Source organism: Pogoniulus pusillus, chromosome 38, assembly GCF_015220805.1.
Source record: "Pogoniulus pusillus isolate bPogPus1 chromosome 38, bPogPus1.pri, whole genome shotgun sequence".
In the NCBI taxonomy this organism is placed as follows: domain Eukaryota; kingdom Metazoa; phylum Chordata; class Aves; order Piciformes; family Lybiidae; genus Pogoniulus; species Pogoniulus pusillus.
This window is the reverse complement of record NC_087301.1, coordinates 238,227-252,013: the sequence shown is the minus strand read 5'-3', so window position 1 is coordinate 252,013 and position 13,787 is coordinate 238,227. Positions and strand designations below refer to the sequence as shown.

General features: G+C 51.7%; 1 protein-coding gene across 4 annotated transcripts in view; it reads right to left on the bottom strand.

Annotated features, from left to right (window-relative positions):
- Positions 1 to 13,415, bottom strand: part of B3GAT1 (beta-1,3-glucuronyltransferase 1) — an 87,724-nt gene extending 74,309 nt beyond the window's left edge. For 3 of the 4 annotated variants that reach the window (XM_064173084.1, XM_064173077.1, XM_064173081.1), the window contains exon 1: positions 13,177 to 13,412. The gene's annotated coding sequence lies outside the window, so the exon portion shown is untranslated. Of the gene's footprint in view, positions 1 to 13,176 lie in introns of all 4 variants that reach the window. The other variant, XM_064173083.1, reaches the window with a different exon arrangement.
- Between the last annotated feature and the right edge of the window lie 372 nt (positions 13,416 to 13,787).

Genomic DNA, 13,787 nt, shown 5'->3' with positions numbered 1-13,787 from the left:
AAGCAAGTCGTTAAGGAAACAAAAAAGGGGAAGCCAGAATAATTTTTGCCTGATTCTCAGAGGTGCTGCAATCACTCACAGCCTCTGCAAAAACTCTGCTGCAAAAGAAATGGTAAAGTAAGAGACGCAGCCTCTGCTGCCAGCTGGCTGCAAAGCTCCAGCCTGCTGATAGCCGTGCCAGGAGCTGCCTGTGTCTGCACTTGGGGGTGGCCAACCCACGTGCCCAACTCCAAAATGCAGTCCCTTGTGAGCCTTCATCTTCTTCAGGTCACCTTCCTCATGCACACCTCGAATGCTGGGGTCAGTTTTGGCGTCCTTGTTCCAAAAAGGACATTGAGGAACTGGGGTAGGTCCAGAGGAAGACAACAAAGCTGGGAGAGGGTCTGGAGAACAGAGGAGCAGCTGAGGGAGCTGCGAAGAAGAGGAGGCTCAGGGCAGACCTCATTGCTGTCTACAGCTACCTGAAAGGAGGTTGTAGCCAGGTGGGGTTGGGCTCTGCTCCTAGACACCCAGGGCAGAACAAGAGGACACAGCCTCAAGCTGTGCCAGGGCAGGTTCAGGCTGGATGTCAGGAAGAAGTTCTTGACAGAGTGATTGGCACTGGAACGGGCTGCTCAGGGAGGTGGTGGAGTCCCCATCCCTGGAGGTGTTTTAAAGGAGGCTGCATGAGGCACGGGGTGCCAGGGGTTAGTTAATTGGAAGGTGCTGAGTGATAGGTTGGACTCAGTGATCTCAGAGGTCTTTTCCAACCTACTGAATTTTGATTCTGAAATTGCTCCAGGTGAGGTTTAGGAAACGAGGAACAATTTCTTTGGTTCAACAGGGGTCAGGGATTGGCATAGGCTGTCCAGGGAGGTGGTGGAGTCCCCATCCCTGGAGGTGCTCAGGAAATGTGTGGCCACGGGACTCCAGGACATGGTTTAATGGCTGTGGTGGTGTTGGGCTGACAGTTGGATGATCTTAGAGGTCTTTTCCAGCAAAAAGAGTTCTCTGATTGTATTACTGAAGGAGCTGGAGCAGAAGTGTTTCTTGGCTGGCAATCTGTACTCCTGTGCAGCAGAACTATTTTCCCTCCAATCAGCAAATCACACCTTTTGCAGCAGGCTTAGTTGATGCATTTAACAGTAATGCAAGCAGACAATATTTTCCCTTTCTCCTCAGAACCCAAAGCTCTTGCAGACAGAGAGCCAGCTTTCTTCAAATGTCACTATGGAATTACCACTTTGCTCACATGAAAAGCTAGAGAGGCCTCCAGAGTAGGGTATTTGCCTTAAACATATTGGCTCCACAGCTCAGCAAGAGAAAATAGCAGCAGGGTGCTTCAGATCTCATCTCGCTGAGGGCCTATCAATTGCCATATCTTGATCCAGTGGCAGCGCTCAAGAGACAAACAGATGCTCTTGGCTCTCTGATGGAGACTCAAGATATGACTCCATCTAAGGCTGCCCTTTCTGATGCTTCTGGGCCTGCTGGGCCATCTGAGCTGAGAAGAATGGTCACTGATCACAGGAATTGGCAAGTACCAGGAGATAGGATGAGAGTAAATGGCCTCAAGTTGCACCAAGGTGGGGTTAGGTTGGACATGAGGATCGATTTCTTTGCTGCAAGAGCAATCAGGATTGGAAGAGGCTGCCCAGGGAGGTGGTGAAGTCCCCATCCCTGGATGTGTCCATCTCCCCCCTGAGCAACAGTGATGCTGTTACACTGAACAGCAGCCCCTGAGCCCAGGAGAGACTGTGCTGCTGCTCTCCTGTCTACACCACTCCCCAGCTCAGGGGAATGCAGTGAAGGGAACCAAAGAAAGGGTTTTAAGTACACAGACACTGGAAAACAAAAGGAAAACTGAACTTGTTTGGATGTTTGCTGTTTGCACACTGCGCCCGAGGTGCTCTGCAGGCATGCACAGAGTGATTGCTGCAGGCCTCAAAGGCTGTGGCAATCAGGATGAAAAGAAAGAAAAGGCTCTGATGCTCCTTTCACGCACCCTATGTCTGTCTGGGGGCTTTGAGTGCAGTGCTCCCTGGGCTGTCAGAGGTGCGACTCTACCTGTTCCCACCAAGGAGCAGAAGGAACTGCTGAGTCTCAGAGGTGTCTCAGGCTAGCTGAGCAAACTGATAGTAGGTTGTGGATAAATTGAGGAGGGAGCTGCAGGTTAGAAAAGAATTGTTTGTAGCAGAGCACCTGAAACAAGCCCAAGCCCAACAAAGAGGCAGTGCTTCTGGGAAGCCAGACTGGTTTAGTTGTCTTCATATTATTCATCTTCCTCTTTGCTCTACCTCCACCCATGTGTGTTCTGCTGCTCCTCGAGACAGGAGAATGAATAAAACCCCCAGGTTGAGCCCCTATTAATGTGTGTGTGATGCAAGTCAAGCTGCTCTGAACGTCCTCTTGTTGGGTGTTAATGCAGCATGCCATTTGTTACAGGAGTATTTTGCTGTGGCAGACAGAAAGTGACATTTATGGGTCTATCATGAGAATGAATTTCACCATCCATTAAAATGATGTACAGGTAAACACTTCATTCACTTCAGATCCAGGAGCTTTGGTTCTTTCTCTGCTCTAGTAGATGGCTCTATCAATACAGCTACTATTAGCTGAACTCTTTGCTAGGAAGAGAGAACTACTGGAAAATGGCACAAGCCTGTAATTAAAGGGAGACTGCAGGAATTAATCGGTGAACTCTCCTCTTACAGAGCTGCTTGTGGGCAGCAGCTGGGATGTATCTTGAGCAGGTGTTGGCCTGTTCAGTCACAAGGAAACAGAATCAGAGAACATCAGGGGCTGGAAGGGACCTCCAAAGCTCATCCAGTCCAACGCCCTGCCAGAGCAGGATCACCCAGAGCAGATCACACATGAGCACATCCAGGCAGGGTTTGACTATCTCCAGAGAGGGAGACTCCACAACTCCCCTGAGCAGCTTGCTCCAGGGTTGTCACCCTCAAGGAAACATCACTCCTGGCTCAATCACCTGCTAGAACCAAAGCCAAGACCAAGAGGTCTTCAAAGTACTCATTTAGCACTCAGAGCTCTTAAGGGAAGCTGCTAGAATGCTGCAGAATCCTCTGCTACAGAGGTTGACATTTAGTGCGGCGAAAGCTAAGAGGGTCATAAAGGTTTACAAATACCTGAAGAGTGGGGGGGGCAAGAAGCAGGGGCCAGGCTCTATTCATTGGTGTCCTCTGGCAGGACAAAGGGAAGTGGACACAAACTGGAACACAGGAAGTTTCACTTCAACATAATGAAAAGCTTCTGTGGTGTGAAGGTGCTGCAGCCCTGGAGCAGGCTGCCCAGAGAGGCTGTGGAGCCTCCCACTCTGCAGACTTTCAAGAGCCATCTGGATGTACTTCTGAGTGACCTGCCCTGGGTGACTCTGCTCTGGCAGGGGAGCTGAACTGTATGATCTCTGGATCCCTTCCAAGCCCTCCCATTCTGTGATTCCATGATGATGGAATTTTTCTGGGCAGCTGCACAAGGCAGAAAGAGAAGGTGCTGCACATGTGAGCTACCTCACTTGGAACATGATGTACCACTGTTTATCCATTGCAATCATAGAAATTAAAGCAATAGCAAGTACAATTAAGTGACTCACATGTGCTACTGTGCAATTAATTTGGGCTTACAGGCAATGTTATTGTGTATGAAATAAAAACCAGATGATGATATATGACGCTGGCTCTGTGATTCAGCCCTATGCCTTGCTCACCTGAACCCAGAACCAAATGATCTGCAGAGCAGTGTGGTGTCCAAGGGACCCCATTCCTGGAGGTGTCCCAAAAACTGTGGTCATGGCACTTGGGGACATGGTTTAATGGCCATGGTGGGGTTGGGTTGATGGCCAGACTGGATGAGCTTAAAGTTCTCTTGTAACTGAAACAATTCACTGGCTCTAAGTGGTCATGCTTCCCGTGACAAGACACTAAACCATGTCTCTGGTGACCTTCCATGCTTTCAGTGAAGTCAAACTGTTCACCCAGTGAATGAGAGCCTGAATCAGTTGTATTTCATAGATTCACAGATTAATGGAATGGGTTGGAAGAGACCTTCAAAATCACCCAGTGCCAACACCCCTGCCATGGGCAGGGACACCTCCCACCAACCCAGGTTGCTCAAGGCCTGAGCTGAGGAGAATGGTCACTGATCATGGGAACTGGCAAGGATCAGGTGATAGGATGAGAGGAAATGGCCTCAAGTTGCACTAGGGGGGGGCTTAGATTGGACATGAGGATCAATTTCTTTGCTACAAGAGTGATCAGGGATTGGAAGAGGCTGCCCAGGGAGGTGGTGGAGTCCCCATTCCTGAAGGTGTTCATCTCTCTCCTGAGCAAAGAGAAGGCACTGATGCTCCTTTCATGCCCCCCTGTGTCCTTCTGGGGGCTTTGATTCCAGTGCTTCCTGGATGCCGGGATTTCAGAGGTGTGATTCTGTCTGTTCCTACCAAGGACTGTAAGGAACCAACTCATCCAGCCTGGCCTTGAACACCTCCAGCAAGGGGGCAGCCACAGCCTCCCTGGGCAACCTGTGCTAGTGTCTCCTCACCCTCCCTCTCAATGATTTCTTCCTCATCTCCACTCTCCATCTCCCCTCTCCTAGCTCCAAGCCATTGTCCCTCATCCTGGCACTCCCAGCCCTTGTCAAAAGTCCCTCCCTACCTCTTCTGTAGCCCCTCTGGGTACTGGAAGGCTGCTCTAAGGTCTTCCTGGAACCTTCTCTTCTCCAGGCTGATCAGCCCCAAACTCTGCACCCTCTCCCCACAGGTGAGGTTCTCTAGCCCCCATGACAGAACAGAGAGAGAGCAGTGGAAAATCAATGCAAACCAAATTGTCTCTAAGCAGGAGGTGTTATGCAATACTCCAGCAGGTCTGGTACCCCCAGAAATATGCTTTCCATAACCAGGCAGCATTCAATTAACATCCAGAAACTGCCTGACAGAATCTAAATGCAATCTTTAAGACATCTAATTAGAAAGTGTGGCTGAAATGCATTGGAAGTGGTGGTCCTGCCCTGGCCATGCAGCTGCTTCTTTTCCACAGACACAAAAGCTTTGTCTCCTGGGCAGCTTGTCAGAGTTTGGGAGAGCTGCGAAGCTCTCTGAGTGGATCTGTTTAATTCATTATCCTTTCTTTCTATTGCAGTCCCTTCCCCGAGGAAACCAAAGAGAACCTCCAAGCAGAGGCTGAAACAAGGAATCAGACAGCAAGTAGGGGGAAAAAAAGGAAAGGTATTTCCAGAGAAGAAACAAAAAAGCTTTAGGGATAATTACGGCAACTGCACAGCTCTTGTTAGGAATTATTTCAGAGCTGTCTTCTCTACTTGCTGATTTCTGCTCAGACTCACTGTGACATCTATGTCTTTGCCAGCCTTTGTCCCAGCTGAGCTTTTTCCTTTGATCTCTTTAGTAGCAGGGGTCCATTTTTATTAAAAACATGCCCTGGAAACTGTTCTCTTGCAAAATCAGTCCTGGGGTGGCAGTCACTGCCTGGCAGCACTCAGAGCAAGGGTTAAGGTGTGATGCTTGTGCTGAAGGCTGGGAGAGATTTGCTGGTGGAAGGAGAAGACCTCAATTTGTCTGAAGAGCCTCATCAGAGCCCACTAAAAATCCATCTTGTCAAAGATACCTCCTCTCAGAGTGGGTAGAACCAAATGGTAAGGAAAAAAGTGTGACCAGAGGGCAAGCACACCTGTGCTGCCACTGCCTCACAGCCTCCAGAGGTGGAGCTTTCGGACATCTTGATCCATCAGTGGCAGTTTTCTCTTTCACAGCCCATAAAGGACTTTTCCTTTTCCCCCTACATTTGTGTTCTCGTTTGCAAGTAAATCGTGTAGCAAAGTCTTGCATTTCAGAGATCCATGGAATGGTTTGGGTTGGAAGGGACCTCAAAGTTCATCCAGCCCCACCCCCCTGCCATGGGCCGGGACACCTCCCACCAGCACAGGTTGCTCAAGGCCTCATCCAACCTGGCCTTGAAGACCTCCATGGAGGGGACATCCACAGCCTCCTTGAGCAGCCTGTGCCAGTGTCTCCCCAGCCTCACTCTCAACAATTTCTTCCTCATCTCCACTCTCAATCTCCCCTCTCCCAGCTCCAAGCCATTGTCCCTCATCCTGGCATCCCCAGCCCTTGTCAGAAGTCCCTCCCCAGCTCTCCTGGAGTCCCTCTGGGTACTGGAAGGCTGCTGTAAGGCTCCCTGGAGCCCTCTCCAGACTGAACAGCCCTAACTCTCAGCCTTTCCCCACAGCAGAGGTTCTCCAGTCCTCTGAGCATCTTCATGGCCTCCTCTGGACCCTCTCCAGCAGCTCCAGGTCCTCCTTGTGCTGGATGAACTGGAGGCAGTGCTGCAGGTGAGGTGTGAGCAGAGCACAGGGGCAGAATCCCCTCCCTGTGCTGCTGCTCTCCCTGCTCTGGCTGCAGCCAGCACACAGCTGCCTGCTGGGTGAGCACTGCTGCTCCTGTTGGGTTTTAAAGCAGAGAGCATCCTCCTCACACAGAACAGCCCGGGTGCCCTGCCACAGCACCTTCCCAGATGTCACCTCTCAGAGAAGCTGGCACCCCAAGAGCTGCAGCTGGTGGCTGAGCTGTTTCCAGGCAGCTGTGCTCAGCCTATTGTTTCCCCTGCAGACAAGGGAGGGTTGCAAATGGCTCTGAATTTCCCCCAGCCAGGCTGGGTGTATCTGGGCGAGATTTGGAGCTGAGTGTAATGGGCAGGAGATAATTAGCATATTGAAAAGGTTGGTCTGCAGCGAGGAATGATTGCGCCTGGTCTTTGGAGGGAAGGTCTGCGGAGCAGCCGTCTCCTTTTTGTTTTGTCAAAGGCAAGCATTCAATGCCATTCTAAAACGGCTGTGGATAAGGCAGTGTCAGCTGGAAGAGAATTATCACAGGGAAACTCATCCTGACCATTTCTGCTTTAACCCTGCTGCGTTTTTTTGGATATGGGACACAGCTCCAAGCTCAGAGCCTCTCCCTGCCCCTTGAAGCCAAGTCAAGCCTAATCTCAGCCTGGAGGCCCAGCTTGTCTGCAGATCTTGTCCATGCATGTAGCAAAGCATAGCACAAGGAAGGCTGAATGTCCAGAGCAATCTGCTCGTGCTTAGGGACAGAAGGGGAAAGTGCCTGCACAGCAGTGCTCAGAACAAGGGCACAGCAGGGCATGGCATCTCTGAGCCCTGGATCACTAAGAGAATGGCTTGGGTTGGAAGGGACCTTCAAGCTCATCCAGTTCCAATCCTCCTGGCATGGGCAGGGACACCTCCCACCAGCACAGGTTGCCCAAGGCCCCATCCAGCCTGGCCTTGAACACCTTCAGGGATGGGGACTCCACCACCTCTCTGGACAGCCTGTGCCAATCCCTGACCACTCTTGCACCAAAGAAATTGTTCCTCATCTCCAACCTAAACCTCCCCTGGCACAATTTCAGGACATTTCCTCTCCTTCTATCACCTGATACTAGGGAGCAGAGACCAGCCCCCACCTCACTCCAACCTCCTTGCAGGGAGCTGTAGAGAGCAATGAGGTCTCCTTCAGTCTCCTCTTCTTCACACTAAATCCCCCCAGCTCCCTCAGCAGCTCCTCCCCAGCCGTGTTCTCCAGACTCTTTCCCAGCTTTGTTGCCCTTCTCTGGACCTGCTCCAGCCCCTCAATGTCCTTCTTGGAGTGAGGGACTCAAAACTGAACCCAGGATTGGAGATGCTGCCTCACCAGTGCCCAGTACAGTGGCACCATCGCGCTGTTTCTCCTCCTGGCCACGCCACTGCTGATCCAGGCCAGCATGAAAGGAACCAAACAAACCCAGTGCATCACTAACAAAATATTGTCTTCCTTTTCTCTTTTTTAACAAATTAATTAATTTGTGATATTTCCTTAATGAGAAACATTATCTAATGAAGCTAGCAGGCTGCATCAAACAGATGAATGCTGTTCAGCTGCTAATCCAGCACAAAGAGCGACAGCACAACGTCTTTGGGGTTAAGCAGGGGAATACTAAACAAGTAGGCAATGACATATGTTTAGTTTCCCTTTAATATCTCCTCTCTCTGCGTGAATAAACATTTCAGATCACACCTTTTGATGGCTGCCACAACAAGCTTTCAAAGAGAGAGCTCCTTCTTCAGGGAAGGGGAAGTTGGCTCTTCTGTGAGAGGAGAGCTCAGAGAATTGTCAGGACTGGGAGCAACCTCAAGGATCATCGAGCTCCAACCCCCTGCCACTGGCAGGGACACCTCACACTACATCGGGTTGCTTGGAGCCACATCCAGCCTGGCCTTAGGAACTTTGCCCTGTGAGGAGCAGCTGAAGGATGTTGTAGGGAGGCTGCTGCTGGGCTCTGCTCATAGGTGATTTGAGACAGAACAAGGGGGAATGGCCTCAAGCTGAGGCTGGGGAGGTTCAAATTGGACATTAGAAAAGGGAAAGAGTTTTTTCCTGGAGAGTGGTCATGAGCCAGCAGTGTGCCCAGGTGGCCAAGAGAGCCAGTGGCATCCTGGCCTGCATCAGGAATGGTGTGGCCAGCAGGAGCAGGGAGGTCATTCTGCCCCTGTACTCTGCACTGCTTAGACCACACCTTGAGTACTGTGTTCAGTTCTGGGCCCCCCAGTTTAGGAAGGACATTGAGACGCTTGAGCGTGTCCAGAGAAGGGCGACGAGGCTGGGGAGAGGCCTTGAGCACAGCCCTACGAGGAGAGGCTGAGGGAGCTGGGATTGGTTAGCCTGGAGAAGAGGAGGCTCAGGGGAGACCTTATTGCTGTCTACAACTACCTGAGGGGTGGTTGTGGCCAGGGGGAGGTTGCTCTCTTCTCTCAGGTGGCCAGCACCAGAACAAGAGGACACAGCCTCAGGCTGTGCCAGGGGAGATTTAGGCTGGAGGTGAGGAGAAAGTTCTTCACTGAGAGAGTCATTGGACACTGGAATGGGCTGCCCAGGGAGGTGGTGGAGTCGCTGTCCCTGGAGCTGTTCAAGGCAGGATTGGACGTGGCACTTGGTGTCATGGTCTGGCCTTGAGCTCTGTGGTAAAGGGTTAGACTTGATGATCTGTGAGGTCTCTTCCAACCTTGGTGATACTGTGATACTGTGACTGGAATGAGCTGCCCAGGAAGGTGCTGGAGTCACCCTGGGTGTGTTTCAGAGTGGTTTGGATGTGGTGCTTAGGGGTATGGTTTCAGGTGAATCTTGTAGAGTAGGGTTCTAGGTTGAACTTGGTGCTCCTGAGGGGCTTTTGCCAACCTGCATGTTGCTGTGATTCTGTGAGTCTAAGCTGCAGGTGTTCAGCCTGGAGAAGAGGAGGCTCAGGGCAGATTTCATTGCTGTCTACAGCTACCTGAAGGGAGGCTGTAGCCAGGTGGGGTTGGGCTCTGCTGCCAGGCACCCAGCAACAGAACAAGAGGACACAGCCTCAAGCTGTGCCAGGGCAGGTTCAAGCTGGATGTTAGGAAGTTCTTGCCAGAGAGAGTGACTGGCATTGGAACTGGCTGCCTGGGAGGTGGTGGAGTCCCCATCCCTGGAGGTATTTTAAAGGAGGCTGCATGAGGCACTGGGTGCCAGGGGTTAGTTAATTAGAAGGTGTTAGATGACAGGTTGCACTTGAGGATCTCCTTGAAGGTCTTTTCCAACCTGGTTAATCCTGTGATGCTGTGACTTCCAGGGATGAGCCTTCCACCATCTCCCTGGGCTGCCTGTTTTCAGGATGAAAGACAGCTTTGCAGTGGAGCTCCAGCACAGCCCCCAGACCTTTTGAACTGTTGGGATTTATATGTCATTAAATAATTAACTCAATGATGCATGAGGGAAAGTAATGCGAGTCTCTGCAAAGGGCCTCGATTAATTGCTCTCATTGCAGCAGACACTGAGGCTTCCTGATGAGACAGAGTGAGGTGAACTTTGTTCAGAGATTGTCTGATAAATGTAGCCATAAAAGGAAAAGAAAAATGACTTGTCCAGATAAGACTCTTGTTTGCTGGAATCTTTTTGTGGTGTTGCAGTGTCTCTGCCTTAAATTAACTGACATAATGAGGTGCCAAAATAAACCCCAAACCCAAACCAAGTAACAAATGCCAAGAGCCTTACCCTTGTGCTTCTCCACTCACTCTGTGCTCTTCCCTCTCCTCATCAAGTCCAGCAGCAGTTAAAGCATATCAAGGCATGCCTGAACTATGGGTTCTTAATTAATTTGTCTGCTGCCTTTTACCTTGCAACAGGCACAAGTGGGTAGAAGCAGTTTGGTTCTGCCTGTCGCATCCTGCCACCTCCCCTGGGATTATCCTGTGGGCTAATAGGATAGAATCCCCCATGGGGTAAACCCTCTGTGCTGTATTTAATCCCACTAGGCTTATTCAGCCTTCACTGCATCACCCCTAAGCCCCTGCCTGTCTTGGATCCCACAGCCTCTCAAAGGCTGGAAGGAGGAATTGGAAGGCTCAAGGTTTAAACTCAAGGCCCAGAGCATTGCCTCATAATCCATTAAGAAGATGGATGAGGAATTGAGTAGAAACAGACCTCTATGGGCAGCAGGCTGGGAGAGGTTCCACTGTCTCTCTGCTCTGTCTTGTTGAGAATACATCTGCAATATTGAGTCCAGTTCAGGGCTGCAAAGACCAAGAGGGACAGGGATATGCTAGAGAGTGTCCAAGGAAGGCTATGAGGATGCTGAAGGGATTGGGACATCTGGGTGATGAGGAAAGGCTGAGAAGGCTGGAGCTGGTTAGCCTGGAGAGTCATAGAATGGTTTAGATAGGAAGGGACCTCAAAGCTCAGCCAGTTCCAATCTCCTGCCATAGGCAGGGACACCTCCCACTAGAATAGGTTGCTCAAGGCCTCATCCAACCTGGTCCTGAACACCTCCAGGGAGGTGGTGGAGAACAGAAGCACAGAATCTTTGATCACATTCTGCGCTTCTGCGCTCCACCACCTCCCTGGGTGACCTGTGCCAGTGTCTCACCACCCTCACTCTAAATTCTTCCTAAAATCCAGTTTCAATCTCCCCTCTGCCAGTTCAAACCCATTCCTCCTCCTCCTGTCATTACAAGACCTTGTCAATAGTCTCTCCCCAGAAGAGTAGCCTGAGAGGAGATTTCATTAATGATACAAATATCTGAAGGGTGAGGGGAAAGAAGGATCCAGGATCTTATCAGTGGTGTCCTGTGCTAGCACAAGGGGCAATGGACACAAACTGGAGCACAGGAAGTTCAGGAAAGCTTCTTTACTGTGAGGGTGCTGGAGCCTTGGAGCAGGCTGCCTAGAGAGGTTATGGAGTCTCCTCTGGAGACTTTAAAGACAGATATGGATGTGTTCCTGTGAGACCTGCCCTGGGTGACTCTGCTGTGGCAAAGGGGTCAGACTGGATGATCTCTGGAGGTTCCTTCCAACCCCTACTATTCTGTGATTCTTTGAGCTGTCCACAACTCCCTGACTTGACCTCTGATAAGCCTAGGGCCAGTTCTGAGCTCAGACAGATGTGATTACAGCTGAATTTAGAGTAAGGTTTGCTCTTATTCTCCAAGCCTGTTGTGGATTTGGTAAGTGGGGAGAGAACCATTAAAGGTAAACAAAAAAAGGCTGTTCAAGAACCTCCAGATAGAAGGGAACATTTCTGATCCCAGATTTAATATAGAATCACAGAATTGTTTTGGTTCGAAAAGACCTCTAAGATCATCCATTCCAACAAGGTCATCCAATCCAACCACTACCTCCCTGGGCAGCCTGTGCCAGCGCCTGACCACTCCTGCAGCAAAGAAATTCTTTCTAATCTCCAACCCACACCTCCCCTGGTGCAATTTCAATCCATAAACAAGAGTGGTAATGAAGTCACTTAACAGAATCAATTTCCAGCCTTGCAATTCATGTGCCAGTGACCAGGCTCCTACCTCAGCCCTTGTTGAGATAACCTCCACTTAACCCCCAGGCAGATTAGGATTATGTGATCCAGATGGGGTTATTTTAGCCAGGTTGCTGATTCATTATTTAAAAGGCTGCAGGGGGTGGGGAAAAAAGAGAGAAGAAGCAAATAAAAGAGGACTAACTTGATGCCATCTGCTGAGGGTGAGGTGAGAAGGACTCTGCCAGCACCTCGTGTTCACCTCTGTCTGCTGGGTTCACACTGGTATCCATTCCCACTTAATTACACACTGCCACATTTACTGCTGCTGCCTTTGCACTGGCACCTGACGGCTGGGGAGTGGCTGCAGAGAAATGTTATCCTCTCTTCAGCAGATGGCACAGCCTTGCCCAGCAGGAGACAGGTTGTGGTGAGCACTGATCGGATGCTCTCTGCCTGCTTTGCAGCAGCTGCCTGCTTCTGTGCTCCACAACCTCCCTGGAGGTGCTCAGGACCAGGCTGGATGAGGCCTTGAGTGACCTGTTCTAGCAGGAGATGTCCATGCCTATGGCAGAGCGTTGGAACTGGCTGAGCTTTGAGGTCCCTTCCAACCCAAACCAGTCTAAGAGTTTATGATTCTGTGATTCTAAAGGGCTCTGAGTTGGGTGATATTGATAGGCAGCTGAGGTTCTCCCTGCTTCAGCTGGGACCCAGAAGGACTAAACTCTCCATGCAGACACTGACATCAGCTGTGGCCTCCACGTGGGCTGCCCAGAATGAGCTCCATTAATGTTTTCCTTGGTCTAATCATCCTTCACCACTGCATTCCTGACAGTTAGACTCCAGCAAGGGGAGTGAGTGTCTGGAATGGCAGTGCCTCCCAGGAGGAGAGATCGAGTGGGGCTCTGTCACCAGCCAGAGCTCTTGGACCTCTCAGGTAGTTCTATTCCCAAAGCTGGGTAAGCTCTGCTCAGCCACCTGCTCCGCGGCAGGCTGGTGGAAAACTTCACTACAAAGAGGAGCCAGGAAGCCGAGGCCACCTGCTTGTTAGGACCCCTCAAACAAACAGAAGCACAGCATGGGTCATCTCCACTCTCACTCTAATCTCCCCCAGCTGCTGCGGAGGCAGGGACTGAACGCGGGCGGGTCAGGGACAGGCATAAAATGAGAGCGACTTCATTTTCCCAACACCTGCCCCCAGCACGAGTACAGAGATCAGCTGAGCTTCATTAGCAGGCTCAGTCAGACTGAGCTCTACACGCACACCACAGGCCATTTGGACTGTTCTGGAAGTCCGGAGCTGGAAAAGGCTCATCTCCTGAACGGGGCATTCCCCGCCGTTAACCCGGCTGCGCCACTGATGCCTACTCACCGCTGAGCCAGGCGGCTGCAAGGCCGCTCCAGACGCCTGTCCCCTCGCTCTCTCTGAGGCCGTCCGAAGATCGGCGAGGACTGCCGAGCCTGCATAAAGGGTGCTTGTGCTGGAAGCCGCCCAAAGCAGAGACGCCTGTCCCCCAGGAGCTTGTCCTGCGGAGCACCAGAGGCTCTTTCTGCAGGAGCTACCCAGGCGGGGAGCACCCTAAGGCGGGAAGCGCCCCGAGAGTTAGGCCCTGCCTGGACACGGGGCCGAGCACCGCCGCCTGGGCGCGAAGCGCGCAGCCAATCACAGCCCCCTGCGCGGGCAGCCAATCGCAGCCCGGCCCAGTGCGGGCCCTGCGCGGGCAGCCAATCACAGCCCGGCCCAGTGCGGGCAGCCAATCACAGCCCGGCCCTGCGCGGGCCCTGCACGGGCAGCCAATCACAGCCCGGCCCTGCGCGGGCCCCGTCGGGGAGCGGCCCCGGCTGCCCTGCACGCCTGCGGGGCAGGGGGGAACAGGCCATTTCCGCCGTTTCCTCTCCCATCAAACCGCAGAGGGGGAGGAATTTTGGGGTGTACAGGACTCCGGGACACCAGCTCAAAGCCATTGTCCTTCATCCTGTCAC